This window comes from Vipera berus (assembly GCF_964194415.1).
Source record: "Vipera berus genome assembly, chromosome: 1".
Taxonomy (NCBI): domain Eukaryota; kingdom Metazoa; phylum Chordata; class Lepidosauria; order Squamata; family Viperidae; genus Vipera; species Vipera berus.
This window is the reverse complement of record NC_138202.1, coordinates 210,742,360-210,764,036: the sequence shown is the minus strand read 5'-3', so window position 1 is coordinate 210,764,036 and position 21,677 is coordinate 210,742,360.

Below are 21,677 nucleotides of genomic sequence, written 5' to 3'. Positions count from 1 at the left end.
AGTTTAATAAGTTATAAAGGATTGTTTCAGGGATTCTATTCTTTCTTTACTTGCTGATAAGTATTTGTAAGTTGATATCAGAGTCTGAGCTGATAATAAGCATTGACAAAATATAATCTGTGACTTTTTCTTTTCTTTTCTTTTTTTTTTTTTTTTTGCTTTCCCTCCTGGCTTTTTTCTAACAGCAATGCAGAATGACCGGACTGAATGACCGGACACTTCTATCAGTTATCAATACTCAGTTTCTGCTTCCAATTGCCCAGAATTTACTTCATTATGTAAGTTTTGCTTTATCAACTCTCTGAAAATTTTCTATCCTTTGTTGGTTTGATGATTTAGGGATGATTTAGGGTTCACCTTCTGGCATTTTTCTTTTTTTTTATTTTTATTTTTCATGATCTTTCTTACTCTCCCAGTGAAAACTCCCAAGAAGGTCCTTTTCTAGACAGTATTTGTTAGGCAGTAAAATGTAAGAAAGGTGTAGGGTGAAAAAATCTTAAAAAGATAAAAAAATAATAATATTGTAGATAACATAAAGATCAATAGATTTAAGGAGCTTAGCTGCAAAACTGCTTGCTCTTTGCCCTCTTGGCCCCTCCTGTCTATCAGCGTTTAATATATTTGAGCAAGTCTCCATGCCTGCTATATTGGCAGAATCATGGCAACCATGTTTCATGGCTGTCTGGATCACTTTAGATTAGGGTTGTTAAAATCCCACTGTCCTCTTTCAGGCAGAATAGCCCTAAAATGGAATATTATTTTGAGCATTTCTTCTTGAGCAGCTTTTCTCCATGGTGCACTGCTATCAGGCATGAACAACCAGACCCACATGTGTAGAGTACATATTAGCTACTTTATTGCCCAATGCCTATTTCACAGGAATCTTCCCTGACAGGCAGCTTGCCCTGGAAAACAGTAGATAAAGTCCACTGGCATTGGAGGAAGGGCGGAGGTTAGACCTTGCCCTCATGTGCTTTTTTTAACAACTCCAGACTAATTCTCTATTTGACCCCTTTCCTGACAGAGATGGTTGCTTTCCAACAAGAGCTTCCCTAATAAGTGCTAACAGCAAGCTGCTCTGTGACCTTAATTAGTTGATTAGTACCTTCCAGCTGACTTGTACTGTGGTTTGAAACTGACATTAATCCATTGTTTGTTGCTGTAGCACATTCCTGCAATTGAAAACCCAGTCTTTCCAATACAGAAAAAAATAAGTTCATATACCCTATTTCCCTGAAAATAAGACCCAGTTGGAAAATAAGCCCTAGCATGATTTTTCAAGATACTCATAATATAAGCCCCACCCCCAAAATAAGCCCCAGTTAAGATCATCAGCCAAACCTACACATTTAGTAACATATTTTCCCCAAATATAAGCCTAATTGGAAAATAAGCCCTAATGTGTTTTTTGGAGCAAAAATTAATATAAGACCCAGTCTTATTTTCAGGGAAACATGATACAGGTAGGCCTAAGTACTTTTTTTGCAATTTTTATTGCAATTTTTGTCATGGATGCTTAGAAAGGTAACAAATTAATATGTCCTTCTTTTCCCTTCATTTGCTCTCCTTTCCAGTTGTCTGTGTCCTCCTTTGCCTGTTCAGATACCTGCAACCCTGTCTTAGATGCACTGTTTCATCTTCTGCAATGTTTATGATCTTGTGTAAATGCATTAAGAAGTGTTATGGAAAATATGGCTGGAGTGGCCCTATCGTACTCATATTAGAGAAGAGAGCCTATCAGAGAATAATTTGCCTCTATCTTCTCAAACTTGGAACAGACTTGAGGGGATTGCCTTTCACCTTGCAATACCGGCCTCCTTAAGAAAAGTGCCTGACTGAACTACAGTACAAAGTGATTTGTGTTTATTTCTGTTTTTAATTTAGTAGGGTTTGTCTGTTTAACCTCCTTCATATTTCTGCAGCATCTGCGCCGTAAAACGAAAACCAACTTTTACTACAACGCCTTATAAAATATATTTTCGCTCTGCCCCCCCCACACACACTTGCAATAGTTTGAATCACCGCATTTTCTCAATTGCTTACTGTGATATATTTGTGCAATAGCTGTAGCAGTTTCCTAGAATTACGGCAATGGGATGGAATTCTCTTGTGTTCTGAGTGTAGCTTTTCTTCTGGTGAAAACAGTTCCACTCATAGCAGGTACTTGTCATTAGCTGTTCTTGAATGGGAAAATGCCCGCCCCCTTCATCTGGTATCTGTACGGAGCTTTTCCTTATCCAAAACTAAATTTTCACGTAATTAGTTTGCTTTTTTAATCAGAATATCAGGTTCTGCTGCTTTTGGAGTATGACGCCATTGTAGCACCAACCCAACCAGTATACAACAGAAAAATGATTTTTTTTATATAAATGCAGCAAAATAAATACTTGGGATAAGACAGCTGAACAAAGTTTAAGAGGCCCAGATTTACATAGTGTCAAGTTTCCGACAAATGAGCTCTTCAAAGAACTCTGAGGCATTGTTTACCTTAAAAGACTTTTATTAGAGCCCTATAACATCAGTAATGCTTGCTGGAAGCTGGAATCTGAATTCCCCTCCCCTTAGCACAATATATTAAACACAATTCTCCTCCTTTTCATTGCTGTCATTAATCACATTCTCCAATTAGTTTGAAGGGTCAGTTTTCCCTTCTGTTAGACATCACGCCAAATTCTTATCTTCTCTTATTTCAAAACAGCCTTGAGAGGCATTCTTCCTCCTCCAAAAGAGCAACAACTGATTCTAGCTCTAAAAGTAACACACAAGTTTTAAATATGAAATAGCTGCTTCTCATCTTTTGTCAAAGGAAGAACATTCGATGTTAGCAGCGTTGACACGTAGAAAAGATGGCAACCTTTAATCCGCAAGCAAGCAAAGAAAGAGAGGAACAAAAATTTCAGTCAAGATAAAAACTATATCACTAAAATAAGCAGAACTGAAAAGAAACAAACCACCTCTGATGCTTCTGCCTGTGTGTTGCCTGCAACTTTTTCATACTGGTTCTACTGGGCTTTGGGACAGAAAGACCGACTTCCAAATTCAGTCAAGGGATAGCATTGATAGGCTTTATTGGTTTTAGAACTTCTTGTCCTCTCAGATTGTGACAGGAGGAATGTCTTGGCCACTTCTTCCAGCTTGAATCCTACCTCCAACCCCAGCCTTTCAGGGAAAGAAAACAATTGCTCTTAAGAGTTTTAAAATATTTAGACCTTCCTTGCAATCCATAGATCCCTAAATCTACTTGTTGTATTTTATGCTTTTTGTAGATTTTGGTTTAGAGGCATTAAAACTAGAGGTAGTATCTAGATGTATAAAACAGAGTTAAACAATGAAAATTCCTATGAGGTCTCAGTAGATACAATTATGATTTTTCCCCCCATATACTGGCTTCTATGGCATGTGCTTCCTTAAATGAATACTTTGGATCATAGGATTTGCCCAATCGCTTAATGTATTTGTGCAACACAAGTAGTTTCCTAGAGCTACTGTTATCGGATCGATTCATATAAATAGCAGACTCAGCATATGTTTAAGCTCATCACAGAGATGATAGTAAACAACAGAGTAACAGAATTGGAAGGGACCTTGGAGGCCTTCTAGTCCAACCCCCTGCTCAAGCAGGAAACCTTATACCATTTCAGACAAATGGCTATCCAAGCTCTTCTTAAAAGGCTCCTGGGATGGAGTACCCAGGCAAGCCAGTTCCACTGGTTAATTGTTCTATCAGCAAGTTTTTCCTTAGTTCTAGGTTGCTTCTCTCCTTGATATGTTTCCATCCATTGCTTCTTGTCCTGCCTTCAGGTGCTTTGGAGAATAGGCTGAACCCTTCTTCTTTGTGGCAGCCCCTTAGATATTGGAACACTGCTATCATATCTAGTCAAATTTAAATTTTTAGAAAGGGATCATTGTAATTTGTTGATCATAACAAGGGATCAACAGGCAATCATGTTACATTACTTCGGACACTACAAACTAGTCTCTAGTACGGTACAATGAACATTTACTTGTTGTGTAAAAGGTAATATTTACTACAAGGCCATTTATCTACCATTCTTCCCAATGCCTTCCCTTCTCTTCCCTGGCACTCTTCTGTTTTACTGTCCCCATCACTTTGATCTGTATCCGGAACAAAACAATCCCATTTCCTTCTCTGTATATCCCAAGACATATATTTAAGTCTAGGTATAGTCCAACATATCAGCTGTTCATGCTCAGAAGGTTTTGATGATCCCATTGGTTCCTTAACCATGGCTCTTTTTTTTTCACCAGAGTTTTTCTTATAGCATGTGCAACTTTAAAAAATAGGTGTTATATTCCCAATGTTTTGTTACACTTGATTATTAAAACAATCATAACTTTAGAAGTTCTAAGAACTGTGGACAATGCATAGGAGAACTTGATGCGTTTTCGATGTTTTGGACCCCCATAAGTTCTAACTGGCATAGACTCAGTGATCATGACTTGTGAGAATCATAGTGCAAAAAAGAATATTGCCTTTGCCAGGACCCAGGACACTGAGCCAAGGGGTAACATCACAACTCAGAGGGTTAACAGAACACTTTCAAAGATGCCATTCAGGCTAACCTTGCTGATTTGCATTTAAGTAATCCTCCCACTTTGTGATGTGACTAAAAATGGCATTCTCTCTCCCTCAGATGTCGCCAAGGTTTAACAGTGGAGCCTCCGAAATGAGAAATCATAATACTTGCCTTCATTATTATTATTATTTTTCAAAAATGTATGTGCAGTGCATTGACAAGTGTGAAGTGTTCCAAATAACTGAAGTGAAATCTGCATTGTCAAACTAAATGTCAAGCTATACATTTGCTCACTTTCTTATTAATTCACTGCATTTGGGAAATTCACATGGGGTTTAATATGATTTGGACTGACATTTTTGAACTAATACTTTACTTACTCGAGAGGGGAAAGAAAAAGTGATAGAAGGACCAGCAACAATTTTTCTCTCAATCTAAAGCAAATCTGACTTCTTTGCCTCTCCTGAGGTGTGATCCTTTTTGCAAGCAATGCCAGATAATTTAAAGACAATAGCAGCAGGAATGTGGCCACTGCAAATTTATAGTTGGAAAATATGCAAAACTGAGAAGGATTTGGCTATACCTAGTGAAAAGGATTTGCGTTTGTACACTGTGAAGCACCAAGTTCTTGTCATTCCGATTATTGTTAACTATGGTATCACAGGAAGATGGCAGGACATGGTCAACTTTGGCTAATCCCAAAAAGATAAAATGGCCAAATCTGATTAGGATTTGGATGGCAGGCTATCAGAACATTTCAGAACTGTAGAATAAAGTAAGATGGCAGTGGCTAACCAAGAAAATATGCAGATGTCTCTATGGTGTCACAAGAAGCTGAGGTCAACATAAGGACAAATTTACTTAAAAAAAACTTATTGCAGCCCACAATGCAACATTCCCTTTTTTTAAAAAAAAACACACAACAGCTTTGGATGTAGAAAAATGTATAGCAGTGCAGTAGTAGGTAGCATGTCTCCCCTCACATAAGTGGAAAAGTATTCTCCTGATATACTGTAAAACTATCGGTATGATTTATTTGTACAATTTGATTCCATTTGTACAATATTCAAGGTGGATTTATAGAGGTATAAATATAGATATAAATACACCCATATGGCAAGTTAAAAACAAAGATTAAAAATAATCCAATTGAAAGCACAGTTCATTCAAATTTAAAGTTGTGTCTAAATCATTAACATTTAAAAGCAAGACCATAACTGTTCTTCTAAAGTTGTGAGTGTACTGACCCAAAACAACAACTTGAAGAATTCAATTCTGTAGCCTGAGAAAGACACAGGAGATGGTCTTCTTTCATATGCCCAGTCAATGGGCCTCTGGAAAAAAGACATCTTCCAAATGGCTTTCTCTATAAATTTTAAAGTCCCCAAAAGTTTACAAGAAGGTAAATGTTTAGAATTCTGGAAGCCCAGAACTGCCTTGCTGAAAAGTGTCTTAGAGGAAATTTGCTCTGCTTTGCCATATTTAGTTTTCCAACAAAGAGGACACTCTGTTGTTCGTATGAGGGGAGTTGCTTTGCTTAGCAATTTGCTTCACAGACACAAACCAGCGTTCCCATTTGAAATCTCTTTTGGTGTGGCATCTCAGTTAATTCAAGGTTTTAAATTACAATCCACCCCTAAGTTAGGCCTGGCAACCAACTAGCAATGAACGCAGTATTATCAATATGAGTTGTAATCCTCATGAATCAGAGCTGCATTATTCATGATCTGGTGCTTTAAAAATCATTTCAAGCCAGTCTCACATAACATTGTGACAGTGTAATGGTATGCAGGAATGACCTTGGGGAAAAGGAGGAAGAGTTGTAACTTACACAACAGTTGGAAAAACAAATCTGAACCCAAAGGAAGGTTGAGGGTGAAGACAACATCTCAGTAAGAATCCCCCTAGGTTTGGGGAGAGTAAAAGTGAGAGTCCTCGATGTGAGGGGGAAAAAAAAGGACCGATGGTGGGTAATAATGCTAACTTTATTGTACGGTTCCAGTAATGGAATCTTGTAAAAGAATCTTGCAAGTCTGAAAATATGTAGCTTAAATGCAGTAGCTCAGAGACTTCAGCTCTCAGAATTCTTAAAAAGGCCTCTAGGGGAGGCCAGGGGAGTTTAGGGACTAGGTGGGATTAAAATCAGCAATAAGACGGTTAGAATGTCATGATGTCATCAAGATACTTCATCTGACACCTCACCCCTTTGAGTGGCTGCTCATGGACATGCTGCCTGGGAAACTCTAAGTCTACACATTCTGAAATCTTTCCAGGCTGGGAAACATAGGAACAGAGAATAAGATACAGACTGCCAGATGATGACCTTAGTGTCAAAAGTAACATTACAGTACAGGTAGTCTTTGACCTACAACAGTTTGTTTTTATTGTTGTTAGCTGTGAAGTCGTGTCTGACCCATTGCGACCCCATGGACAATGTTCCTCCAGGCCTTCCTGTCCTCTACCATCTTCTGGAGTAAATTTAAGCTCACGCCTACTGCTTCAGTGACTCCATCCAGCCACCTCATTCTCTGTCGTCCTCTTCTTCTATTGCCCTCAACCTTTCCCAGCATTAGACTTTTCTCCAGTGAGTCCTTCCTTCTCATTAGGTGGCCAAAGTATTTGAGTTTCAACTTCAGGATCTGGCCTTCTAAAGAGCAGTCAGGGTTGATCTCCTCTAGGACTGACCGGTGTGATCACCTTGCAGTCCAAGGGACTCTCAGGAGTCTTCTCCAGCCCTATAGTTGAAAGGCCTCAGTTCTTTGGCACTCAGCCTTTCTTATGGTCCAACTTTCACTGCCATACATTGCAACTGGGAAGACCATAGCCTTGACTATACACAGTTTTGTTGGCAGGGTAATATCTCTGCTTTTAGTGTGCTGTCTATATTTGCCATGGCTTTCCTCCCCAGGAGCAAGCATCTTTTAATTTCTTGGCTGCAGTCGCCATCTGCGGTGATCTTGGAGCCCAGAAAAACAAAATCTGTCACTACCTCCATTTCTTCCCCATCTATTTGCCAGGAATTGAGAGGACTGGATGCCATGATCTTGGTTTTCTTAATGTTAAGTTTCAACCCAACTTTTGCACTCTCCTTCTTCACCCACAACAAGAGGCTCTTTAGTTCCTCTTCACTTTCTGCCATTAGAGTGGTATTATCTGCATATCTTAGGTTGATGATATTTCTCCTGGCAATCTTAATTCCAACTTTCAATTCATCTAGCCCTGCCTTTCTCATGATGTGGTCTGCATATACTGTAAGTTAAATAGGCAGGGTGACAGTATACAGCCTTTCCGAACTCCTTTCCCAATTTTGAACCAATCAGTGGTTCCATGTCCACTTCTCACTGTTGCTTCTTGACCAACATATAGGTTTCTCAAGAGACAAATGAAATGGTCTGGTACTCCCATCTCTTTAAGAACTTGCCACAGTTTGTTGTGATCCACATAATCAAAGGCTTTAGCATAGTCAATGAAGCAGAATAGATGTTTTTCTGGAACTCCCTTGCTTTCTCCATGATCCAGCATATGTTGGCAATTTGATCTTTAGTTCCTCTGCCTCTTTGAAATCCTGCCTGTACTTCTGGTAGTTCTCGATCCACATACTGTTGGAGTCTAGTTTGTAGGATTTTAAGCATAACTTTACTAGCATGTGAAATGAGTGCAATAGTGTGATAGTTTGAACATTCTTTGGCACTGCCTTTCTTTGGAACTATTATGACATCGCCATGTCAAGTTATCAAAATTCAGATACTTGGCAACTGACTCATTGATGATGTTTACAGGGTCCCAGGGTCATGTGATCACTTTTTGCAACCTTCTGACAAAATCAACAGGGAAGCCAGATTTACTTAATAGCCATGGTACTAACTTAACAATTCCAGTGATTCATTTAACAACTGTGACAAGAAAGGTTGTAAAATGGAGCAAAATTTATTTAACAAATCTCTCTCTTAACAACAGAAATTTGTGGGTCCATTGTAGTCGTAAGTCGAGCAGCACCTATATCACCTTTTGAACACAATCTGATAGCTAGTCTCGAACCGCTGTAAAGCAAGTTATATGGACGTGCAGCACTTGGATCTGAAGTGAAAAAATGATTCAGAGGAAGTACAGGAACTGTGCTTTCTTTAAGTGCCTTCTTTAAAAATCTGCTTCCAATCACAGGCTTGCATGTAGCCAATTAATTCCAGGATAATTTAGTAAGTTAAAAGAAATCAGAGGAAGACTTTCTAAAAGGCAGAAAGGAGGAAGCAATCACAATAAAGCAAAATATTCCTTTGGAGAAAAAAAATATCTAAAGAAGAGGGGAAATGGAATCTAGACAAAGACATGGCTGGCCAACCTCCTTTGTTATACTTTGACACAGAACAGGATATCTTAGCCCTGAGCGATGTAAAAGTTTACTGATGTTTTCAGAAACCAAACTAAGAATAAAAACACGTTTCAGTGCATTTCAAGCTTCATAACATAATGCTGTTTCAGGCATATGAGCAAAACATTCTATTAACTGTTTTGCCAAATGGAATGCTGAGGTAGGCTGTGATCTACACTTACTCATTTACTTGTATTTCAAGAAATTTCAAATTCAAGTGCTCGGGTACAGACCTTTTTGGTCTCTGAGACAGCAAAAAGTTCTAAAGCATGAAATGACTTGGCTGCAAAGCTGCAATTTTTGCTGAAATGTCATTTACTTTTACATGGTACAAGAGCCTACAGGCTATTGATTTATTTGGGGGTCCTTAAAAAAGTGTAACTTCAACTGCACATATAATGCGTTCATCATCGTTTTTTTCTGTATTTTGGTGGCCCATTACTGCTTCAGCTGCAGAGCAGTCTGCTGCTGCTGCAATTAATATTTTAGTGACTCATTTCAATTCTAGAAAGAGGTTCTAGAGCAGGGCTTTTCAACCTTTTCACAGATTGTACCACTTTTAGGGCATGACAATATTCAAGTACCCCCAGTGTCTAGCAATGTGTCAAAAACTTGATGACTTAAAAAAAAAGAGGAGGGAATTTTGGGTTTTGCTGATTGGATTGATTTTTTGTTATAGAAATGGCTAGTTTATAATAATATGGAAAAGTAAAAAGTTGAGGTTCGATGTTAATACTTCCATAAGGAGGATTTCTGCTTTGTTCCCAGGTTATGGAGTGCCTCATTGTTAAATTATTTTAATGATACAGTATTGGTTTCAAATTCCAATTTGTTATATTTTGTACTTAACTTTTTAAAGCATGCTCCTAAATTAACATGTACTTTTTTGCATTTTTATTTTCAAGCATGTTGTCTATTTCCGTGTTCCTCCCAGCCTTCCTGTCCTGGAGGAACGTTGTCCACAGGGTTGCAATGGGTCGGACACGACTTCACAACTAACAACAACAACAACAACATATTTCCGTGTTGGTATTTTATTTGCAAAGAACATTGTTTATCTCAACTGTCTGAGGGAGTCATTAATCCTTTGGCCATAATTTCGAGAGTCACATAAATTGGGAGGGGAGTGAAGGACTGCTTTTTGCAATACAGTAATCAGGTAATTCCCGAAGGCTGGAATTTAGGTGGGAGCAGACGAGAAAGTCACTTTGCCCCGTCTCCAGACAAGGAATGTTCCTTTGGCCCCAGATTTGGGCAGGTCAACGTCACTCCTAAGGCAACAAGGCGTATGCGCCTTGAGGTCTAGCAATTTAAAAGGTGGTAGAACGCAAGCCGGTTTGCGATTGTGTCCACATGTAATTCACCCCTCGGGGAGCAGAAGCGGAGATGCGGCTTCTCTTTGAGAAGGCGAATGAGCTGCTGCATCTCTTTACCAGGCACTTCAGCAACACGTGCGCTAGTGTTTCCGAGCCTCCTCCTATGAAGTCAGTTCACATGTTTGCCCTTGCTCTTTTTCAAACCCTGGGCATCTCCTGGAGAGTCGGGGCTGCTTTCCCTTACTGGAAATAGCCTCTCCTCTTTCGGCTCCGTCCGGCTTTGTAGTCAGTTGGTGCCTGGGAAGGTGAATTGTTAAAGAATCCCCAGCACTCTGACGACTTTCCCAGAGAGGCCGGCGCCTCCTCTCAGCTCAGGCAAGTCCGCGTGGGGGATCTGGGGAGGCTGGCCTTCTCCCTCCTCCTTCTCCTCCAGTGGCTGCTGTGGAGCAGTGTGGGTGGTTGTGTCGGGGACAAGCGGGAAGAGCCAGCTCAGTATTTTAGAATAGGACATTGTTAACAGCACTCGCTCCATTTGAGATACCTCAAGCGCACTACCATCGTAATCTTGGATCTTTGGGAAAATCTTAGGCTTTCATCTCCAGAAAGAGGGGGGGCTCCAGGAGGTATGAGTCATATATTAATTGCGGAGTTTATTTTGGTTGAATTTGCTGCAGGAATCTCTGGTGCTCGATCTGCTCAGGATTCCAAGTTTTGCTACTTCGGTTCCCGCAGTTACTTTCATCCTGGAGCAGTTGGGTTTGAGAGCTGTTCATTGGATACGTGGTGTTGGGGGTGGAATGTTGCAGATAAATGAATGTTTAGATAGCAGTAGCCCTTAGGTTTCTGATGCTACTTAATGACTGGTAATCTATTAGAATCTATTAGAATCCAGATGATCGGTGCTTCTTCTGGGCTCAGCAGATGGGCCAGGATCAGCAGTGCTTCTTCTGGAAGAAGCGCTGATCAGCTGGAAAGCAGCACTGATCCTGGCACTTCCGCTGAGCCCTGACAGTCCTGCAGCTCCAGCTGTCTCTTGCTCAGGCTTGTGCAGTGCTGCTGCTGGTTCAGCTCATTCCCCTCCCCTAGTACCTCTTTTCTAGGATGGTCACGTACCACCTGCCAGTTGCCAATGTACCACAGGTGGTACGCGTACCACTGGTTGAAAAGCCCTGTTCTAGAGCAAGCATGTCAAACTCACAATGTCACGTGACGTCGCATGATGTATCATGACATTTCCCCCACTGCTGACAGTGGGGTGGGCATGGTTTTAGTATGATGCATCCAGCCCGTGGGCCGGCAGTTTGACATGACTGTTCTAGAGTCATGGTGGTACAGTGGCTAGAATGCAGCATTGCAGGCTAACTCACTGCTCTCTGCCAGCAGTTTGATCCTGACTGGCTCAAGGTTGACTCAGCCTTCCATCTTTCTGAGGTTGGTAAAATGAGGACCCAGATTGTTGGGAGCAATATGTTGACTCTGTAAACTGTAAAGCACTATGAGGGGGTATATACTGTAAGTCTAACTGCTATTGCAACTGCTAAAATTTATAACTGAAACTTTACAAAACTCCCTGGCCCAGTTTCCCAGCATTCTCCCAAGAGAAAAACATTTCTTCAAAAGTCTCACAAGTCAAGACATGGAGATCTTGAACTTACCTTCAATATATAAGTGGTGGTTGATGTTGAATTTGATTCTTACATCTTTTGTTGGAAGTGTCCTGCCATCTCCTTGGCTTCCCCTGCTTCAATGAATTGCTGGAGGGTGGTCTCAGGAGGAAATTCCTCCTTTTGTGCCTGGGGCAGCTGTAGACTGAAGGAGGATGAAGAGAACTGCACCAATGAACAGAGAAAAGCATCTGCCTTCATGAAATGAAACTTCAAATCAGCATCAAAAGAACACACACATTAACAAAAGACAAAAGACGAAGCACCCTGCTGGATCAGCTCATCTTGTCTATTTTTTTATTATTATTATTATTATTATTATTATTATTATTATTATTATTATTATTATTATTATTATTATTATTATTATTATTATTATTATTAATTTGACTTATATACCGCCCTATTCCCATAGGACTCAGGGCGGTTTACAGGGCAATTAAAACCATACAATACAAAAGTTAAAATAAATTTAAAACAATTAATTAAATTTAAGCCCAAAGTTAAAACTTTAAAACCCAATTAAAAACCCCTCAGTCTAGGCCAGAAAGCTCAAAGAGCCAAGTTTTTAGGTCCCGACGAAATGAACGGAGGTGGGGGGCAGTCCTAAGTTCCATAGGAAGTTGGTTCCAAAGGGCAGGCTCACCCACAGAGAAGGCCCTCTCTCTGGGAGTCACCCACCGGCAATCCTTCATTGGCGGTACCCTAAGAAGGCCCTCCCTGTGGGAGCGCATAGGACAATGGGGAGTTAATGTTGGCAGCAGGTGTTCCCTCAGCTAATCTGGACCCAAGCCATTTAGGGCTTTATAGGTCATCACCAGCACCTTGAATCTCACCCAGAGGGCAACTGGAAGCCAATGCAGCTCGCGGAGAAAAGGTGTTACACGGGAGTATCGTGGGACTCCCATCACAACTCGTGAGGCTGCATTCTGCACCAGCTGAAGCCTCCGAGTGGTCCTCAAGGGCAGCCCCATGTAGAAAGCGTTGCAGTAGTCTAGCCGGGAGGTCATGAGCACATGGGTGACTGTGAATAGGGCATCTCAGTCCAGATAGGGCCACAACTGGTGCACCAGGCGAACCTGGGCAAAAGCCCCCCTGGCCACGGCTCCTATATGATCTTCAAAACTGAGCCATGAATCCAGGAGGATGCCCAAGTTGCGAGCCCTATCAACGGGGGGGTAACACCTCACCCCCCATCATTAACGATGGAACAAACTGGTTAACCCAAGATGCCGGTATGCACAGCCACTCAGTCTTGGCAGGATTGAGACGAAGCCTGTTTCTCCCCATCCAAACCCGGACCGCCTCCAGGCAACGGGACATCACGTCGAGGGCATCACTGGGTTGGTTTGGGGTGGAAAGAAAAAGTTGGGTATCATCAGCATACTGATGATACCCCACCCCGAAACCACGAATGAGCTCGCCCAGCGGCTTCATATATTCCACATGGTAGTTAGTCAAATGCATTTAGAAAACTCTCCAAGCTAAGCACTGGTGGGATTCAGCTGGTTCGCACCACTTCAGCAGAACCAGTAGCTAATTTTTTGTTGCCCAGGCCCAGAATGGACTTCCAGAAGGGGCATCCACGCAGAGAACTGGCTGTTCACATATTTGAATCCCACCACTGAAGCTAGGGCACTTTAACTGTTGCTCTCTAGCCAATTGGAACTGACATGAAACCTTTGATTCTGGAAGTCACAAATAGCCATCTAGATTAATAGCTGCTGACAATCGAGTCCTTCAGAAATGGGCAGTCGTGATTGCTGGTTGGCTTATCTGATATGTTGATACTCTTTTGATATGTGAACAAGGATTTTATCACCATGGGCCCATTGGGAGATTTATTGAGAAATCTGGATCATATATGGATTAGATTATATATCCTGAATGTCCCTTGTTTTGTTTTTTTTAATTGAATGAACTGGCTTACACTCTTGTTGTTAAATAATGTAACCACTGTTTTTCTTTGTTTCATAGATTAAAAAGAAAGCTATATACATTAACTCTTTCTGGTGTTAGTGACTCTCAAGTGCAGATTTAGGGTGCAGAAAGTGAATTGGGAGGTGAATAAGAAAGACTCTGCAAGTGGTACTCTGTCACATGATGCTGGATGACAGAGTACCACTTGCAGAGTCTTTTAAAATATTATTTGTGTCTGTTCATCTATTTCATGCCTAAAGGCTTATCCTACTGTATATTATAATGATGATGATTGCTGTGTGTTTATGCCTTCAAGTTAGTATTGACTCTTAGCAACTGCCTGGAGAAGTTCCCATAGTTTTCTTGGCAAGATTTCAGACCTGGTTCACTAATGCCTTCTTCCTATGGCCGAGAGAAAGTGACTGGCCCAAGGTCACCCACCTGGCTTCATGCCTAAAGCAGAACTAGAACTCGTGGACTCGTGGGCCAGTTGCATCATGTGGAGGCTGTACCCACCCCAGCTCTGGAAATGCAAAAAAAAAAAAAAGTAACAATATGTCCTGACACATCGTGTGACATGGCAAGTTTGACACCCATGCACTATACCAAACTGCTTCATTATGGGGAAAACAGAATATAAGAAGACTGGTAATTATGATAATTGATCATTAGATCTTTCACAGTCTGGGAAGTTTCAATGGTATACAAGTAGAGAAAATTTCTTCCACATTTGGCTCCTATCAATAGGTTGCAGATGCTCCAAATTTCCATATTTAGTAGAAACTGTGGCACTTTAGAGAACCAATCACTAGCTGTTTTGCATTTGGTAGCATATCACATATTAAGAACCTTCTCCTGCTGTTAATTACATATTATAATTATTTCATTTTACAATTACAGACTGTGTGTTCTGAAATTAGATTCCTCAGAGACTCAAGGGTTCAATCACCAAAAGCCCATCATGAACATAAGACTGTATACATTAGCATGTTGGTGGCCTGGGAGATTTCATGTGTCAAACACCTTCTTACAGCTTCTCCCTTGGCAAGCGAGTCTTCTTTCTTTTGATCACCATTCAATATCAGAAATCTCCCCTGCTGGCAATCTAACTCTCAGTATGCCACTGAACATATCAGCAGTATGCAACAGTTGCTTGAATAAAGTACTTTCTTAGTTCCATTTGTCCTGAGGCAAAGAAATGTGTAAGATATTCACGGTCATAAAGCAGTGCCAGAGCAATGTGGGTTAATGAGTAGGACACCTTTGACTTGGTAAACATTGTGAAAAATGATCAGGGTTACTACTCCTAGTCAAGGAAAGGGAGTAAATTGAGTGACAGCTTTCCTCAACACATTCTAAGTATTTATGGGTTACTTAGAAAGTGACAGAGAATCCATAAACAAGGCCAGAACAAAAGAGAGGGAGGGAGGAAGGAAGAAAGAAAAAGAGAAGCAATTTTATTGATATCAATCTGATTTATGTTTACAGCATGTGCTGGTAATAACCTAATTTGTCAGGAACACTATCAGGAATACTAATTTGAAGTTACCAAGGCAAAACCTAAACAACTGATGTTTTCACTTTGTGCATTTTCACAATAATGCATTTTGAGAGAGCAAATATACAATGGGTTGCAAGGATTTTTTTTTTTTTAAAAAGGATAGAAGCTTGACTAGAGACAAGGAAGCTTCAAACAGTCCTTTCTCACAAGCTCAGTGTCTCCACTAGGCAGACTGAGACAGTCACTTCAACAGCAGATTCAAGGGCTAGTAACCATCTCATCATTCTTTCTAAAACCATTCCCATCCTAGTCATTCTCATGATCCTGAGCTTATTGGTCTACCGGCTAGATGTATGTTTGTTTCTGAAGCTGGATAATTAAATTACTCAGTAGCTTTCTTTCTTCACACTATTAAACTTTGATTAACACAATGTATGGATAGATGATCATGGTTTCTTTAAGGGACCATGACTAGAAAACCATGGAAAGCATGATAAACTGAATCTGAAAGTCAAATTATTGGACTATTTAGGCTGGTAATCTTAATATAATTTTCAGGGTCTTTTCAGGATTACAGATGAATCCCTATCTTTCTGACATTTGAAGGATAAGTAGAAGGTAAAGCTGTCATACTTGGTTTCATCCAGTTCCTCATTTTTAAAAAGTTTGTTTCTGAATCACATTATGATTCCCCCCCTCCTCAAGAAAAGCATTTACCTTGTTAAGATATTTCCCTAAACACACACAATTTTGTATAGACATTTGCTAACTTAGACTATTTTTCTGCAAGTGATTTTTCCTTCATAAAATGCAGTTTTGTTTTCATCTTTCCCTATTATACACTCAAGTCATTTTTTCTCCACATACAGACATTTTGGGCAGAGAATTCTATTGTGAAATCCAGGGGGAAAACAAAAGTATATCAGTGTAGTGAGGGCTTACGTTTGGGGTATGAATTCAGAAAAAACAAAATTAGGTAGATTGACTTAAACATGAGAACAGAGTGAGTTTTTCACCTAACACCACTCATAAATATGGCATGTTCCAGAGAAGATAACTCAGGACTTTTGGTTGACATTCTGGATGTGCTTGTACTATTTCAAACAGAGCACAGCAGTGACTGATAAAGTATGTTTTTTTTTCTGGCAATAACAACAGAATTTGTGTTTTTCTATCCTGAAAAAAACCCACTCAATGTGATTATAAGGTCATACATTCGCATCCCACCAGGCTCAAGGTTGACTCAGCCTTCCATCCTTCCGAGGTAGGTAAAATGAGGACCCAGATTGTTGGGGGCAGTTAAGCTGACTTTGTAATAATGCCGCTTGGGGTGTGTGTGAAAGCCCTAATAAGCAGGCATATACATAGAATGAAGGCTACTGCTAAGCTTGTAAGCCGCCCTGAGTCTTCGGACAAGGGCGGGATATAAATGGAATTAAAATACATAAATAAAAATAAACTCCTAAAAAAAGGGTAGTTTGGATTGTTAAAGGGAGCAGTGGCTACTATCACTGCAAGGATTTAATCTAAGCTAGATAATGATGTCTCAGCCTGTGACTGAAAATTGGAGGAGTAAATTGGGAAACAAGTGATAGGAAGTGGGAATACGCAGGACACTCCATTGTTCTTTGGGTAATACCAAAAGGTCAATAAAAATAATACTCTATCAGCTTCTCTGTTCTTGCTTCACCAGATTAGGGGCTCTAAACCGGCTGCAATATTGCAGTAAATGGTAGTTGTGTAACATCGCTAAATTGGCAAAAGGGATTTCCACATCTAAGATCTCACAACATGCCAGAATAGAGTGTTTCCACTCTGGGGATAAAGGAGGATTTATGACAATTGGATGAAAACCTCTTATGAGGGGGTAGCCCCTACCTTCTTTCCAGGGGATGGACCTTCAGAGAATAAAGTCTCATTTTACAGCTAGCAATGTTCCTTTGTTATTTGTGTGAGAAAGAGGATGTGACACTTAGCAATTCAACATGGAGATCTTGCACACGTGGTATTGGATTTTTTTTTTAAAAAAATTGAAATAAATGAATGGAATAATAACTTTATTCTCTGCAGTCCGTCTTTCTATGGCTAAGAAAAATCCATACTGGTTTCACTGAAAGATGGGTTTAATTTAATACCTTCCTGTTATCTTTTCAATTATGTATTTATTGGATTTATTAATTCATTGTATTTCTATAGAATTCTTCCACTAGTTGATAGAGACAGAGATGGAGATATATCCAGCGGTGGGATTCAAATATGTGAGCAACCGGTTCTCTGTGTGGATGCCACTTCCGGAAGTCCATTCTGGGCCTGGGCAACAAAAAAGTAGCTACTGGTTCTGCTGAACTGGTGCAAACTGGCTGAATCCCACCACTGGATATATCTCTCTGACATAATTTTGAGAAATTCCATAGATGTCTTGAAATCTCTTCTAGAAAGAAAGCAGAAGAAATTTCTAAAATCAACAACCAATAGCCATGGTCCATTTTATGCATCTATTTGCTTAATATGGAGCTTTTCTTTTGGGGCCTCAAATTGACCTACCTACTGCTCCCTCCTCCTAATTTCCCCTCCCTTCTGTGAGGTCAGTTGAGCATAGAAAAATCACCTTGTCAGCACCTGTGCCTCAAGGTAGACTAGACTCTGGGTTTCTGTGACCACTACACCACAGTTCTCTCTCATTGTGTTTATTTGATGTTGGATGCACATTTTGGCAACCCTCTCTAATAAGGCCCTGGACGTGTGAAAGAAGTGCCCACATCCGGCACCATCTGGAATATCAAGCATTCTAAGAAAAAGGGGCCAGGAAATGAACATCTGAACACTAGCAACAACTGGACCCTGAAACCTTAAGCTTGGTTGTAGCAAAAAGCAGCTTTTTGTCATCTTGTCAGTAAGAAGGATGTTTATTTGCTGCTACATTCAAAACAGCAGCATTGCTATAACTTGAGTTTCTGCTCACTATGGACAGCTGGAGAAGCTGCATTGGCAAAACTAATTACAGAGTAAACTGTTCAGTCCAAGTTTATTTTTTACCTTCAGGCCTGAAAGATTAAAGAATTTATCTCTAGACAGTAGAACCATTTCTCTTCCTTTTTCCATTTGCTTCTTTTTCACCAGAGCTTCAGGAAAAGAAGACTGGCATGAGAAAGAGAAGCAGGGGAGGGGAGGAGAGAGAGGGAATTGAATATATCCACATAATATAACCCTTGTCTGGTTACTAGCGACAAACAAAATTGAGCAAATCACTGACTGAATATTGTTTCACAAAGACCACAGAAACAGAAAACCCAGATACATAATTTTATGTACTTTCCTGTTTCATTTTAGAAAAGAGGTGCAACAAGGTGACCTGGCAGACACAAACACAATGCTTCCATCCCTCTGGCCTTTTCTTGACATAGCTTGAAAAAGAATTGCTTTGTTTGTTATGTAGCCCTTGAGTGACATCATCCCAAGGGAAGCAGCAATTGGAACAGTAGAGATTTGTTTTGTTTAATACAGGCATATATATCCTGAAGACCCTATTCTGTTTCTCCAGCAAATGTCAGAAGAGTTCATTACATTCATTTGTCCTTATTTGTGTGTGTGTGTGTGTTTGTGTGTGTGTGTGTGTGTGTGATTAATTTAGAATGCTTGAACTGAGATACATGTGTGAAGGACATATTTGGGTTCTGACATAGATATATAAGTGGAGTTGTTGGATAGAAAAGACTGTTATGATCTCCTCTCTCTCTCTCCCTCTCTCTCTCTCTCCCTCTCTCTCTCTCTCTCTCTCTCTCTCTCTCTCTCTCTCTCTCTCTCTCTCTCTCTCTCTCTCTCTCTCTCTCTCTCTCTCTCTCTCTCTCTCTCTCACACACACACACACAGATACCAATTGAGAAAGCTAGTAGTATGCTCTCAGCATCCACAACTGCAGATAGCATCATGGAGAAATAGCTCCTCCATAGTTTGATATGTGAATGATAAAAGGGAGATTTAAAAAACCCCACTAAGGTACTGTCTTGTGATTCTACAAGAAATTCAGATAACCTGTTAAGAACTCAGCCATAAGAAAATGGGGAAACATTTATGCTTATACCTAAGGAATTATGGAAAAACTGGCTTTTGAGACAGAAGTTACAGCCATCATAGTTGCCTCAATCATTCTGTTGATTGGCTCAAAATTGCATGCAAGAGAAATTGCTGCTCATAGAAGAAAAAGTAACTGTTTGCTATTATATATAAATAAAATACACACATACACACTCGAATATAATATATAGATTTGTAGATCACGAATGAAGATTTTAACTCTAACAGATTCAAAGATCCATTCAATAGCAATAGCATTTAGACATATATACCACTTCATAGTGCTTTACAGCACGCTTTAAGCGGTTTATAGATTCAGCATATTGCCGGCCAAATCTGGGTCCTCATTTTATTGACCTTGTAAAGATGGAAGGCTTGAGTTGGTCAGGACTGAACTCCTGGGAGTGGACAAAGTTAGCCTGTAATACTGTATTCTAACCTCTGCAACTAACACAGTCCACTATCTCCCAAGTGATTCTCCACTAGTTGGTTGGCTTTTTTTTTTCTTCTGCAGAATTTGCTTTCCTGTAGAATTTTATGCTGATCATACATTATGACACGGATTCTTTATTTCCTTATTGGCCTCATACTTGTGCTAGAAAATGTATTTACTGGTGACTAAGTCTGTCATCCTATGCATGATTTCCTGGGAGTAAACTCCATTTAACTCAATCAGACTTCTTCCTGAATATCCATGTATAGAAGGTTCAAACACTTAAAGATCACATGCCCCCAAGATTCAGTTTTCTGAGTAATTACAATTCTCATCATTCATGATCCTTGGCCATTCTGTCCAAGGATGATATATTCCAACATCCATAGTCAAAAGCTGGGAACCACTGATAATTTAAGAAATATCTTTTGCAATCCATCAAAATGATATTCTTTTCTAAACAAGTACATGGACCAAATTTACAACTGAAGGGTGGTTGAATTGGTTATTCACCAGATTGTGCTGGCTGTCCTGGATCTAGACAGAAAGGAGAGGTAAATGGTTGAGTTCATGAAGAATGCAAATACCTAAAGGCTGTGTGAACTAGGTTCTGAATGATATTTTGGGCATAGCAGTGGTGGATGCTAGCTGTGTAGCTGTTGAAGATGTAGGGAACAATTCCATGGTAAGAAAAAGGCTGGAGAATTGTTTCGAGGGCCATTTATTTGCTTAACTTTGGTGTCTGAAACCTGATACATATATCACATGTTTCCAAATAGCAGACAGCAAATTAGAAGTGTGTTGTGAAGTAACCCAATAATCCATCCAACCAGCAAAAGTAATTTAACTAAGATGGAGTGAGGGCTTACCATGGAACAATCTATCACTAATGACTGGAACAGGTGCACAAAGTGTCTTAATAAATCAGTAACCTGAAAAGCACATAAATTACTTTGAAGGTTAATGTATTTTCCGCCTTGTTTCCCAAACATCTTAAAGCTATGTTCATGAATATTTCAGAAACTGCACCCAAAATCTCTATAGAATATGCTTGAGGTGCTAGATAAAGGAAGAAATGGAAATAATTATACTTACCTAAGTGAGGATCATTATGGGCCAGTGCCTTACATATCTTCCTAGCAGTGAAACCTACTGAACTGTAAACTTTTAAGAGGACTATCAGGTTCATATTATTAACTTCACTTAAAATTGGATTTTTCCCCTAGATTTTTTTCAGCTTATAGTTGAGAAATATTTTCTCAGTGAAAATATATTGAACTTTAAATGAGGTTTGCTAAGGCACCATTTCTTCCTCCTTCTTTTCCAATCCATGAATTGAGGTCATCAGACTTAGTCTGCTTTCACCCAGCAAATGTTTGGCCTTCAGTATGGCATGCAGTTTCAAGGTCTCTCCAATCAACTACAAACATCCACTGCAGTAAGCCGTTTTGTACAAATTATACTAAAATAATATTATATGTAACATGCTCTGTGTCAGAAAGTGCTACAGCAAAGAATTGAAAACATTTAGTTCTTTATAGATACCCAAATGGAGAGACCTTGAACTGGATATTGGAGCATCTGAATGGATGGCTAAGGATATTCCCTGGTTCTCAAATAGCCTACTCCATTTTATATAGAAAAATGTATATAAACAGGTGTATTACACATCCTGTTTGGGCTTAATGAATAAGTTCTTCCAGAAGGTTAGGGCCGCCTTCTGTGATTTTAGGCTTAGATCTTAGTCTTAAATTTTAATGTTGTTCTTGGGTTCTAATATATCAGGCATGATTGCCCTTGGCTCCCAAAACTCATCCTAGCCTCTTGTTATTGAACTTTTTTTGCCAAATTGCTTTCTTAAG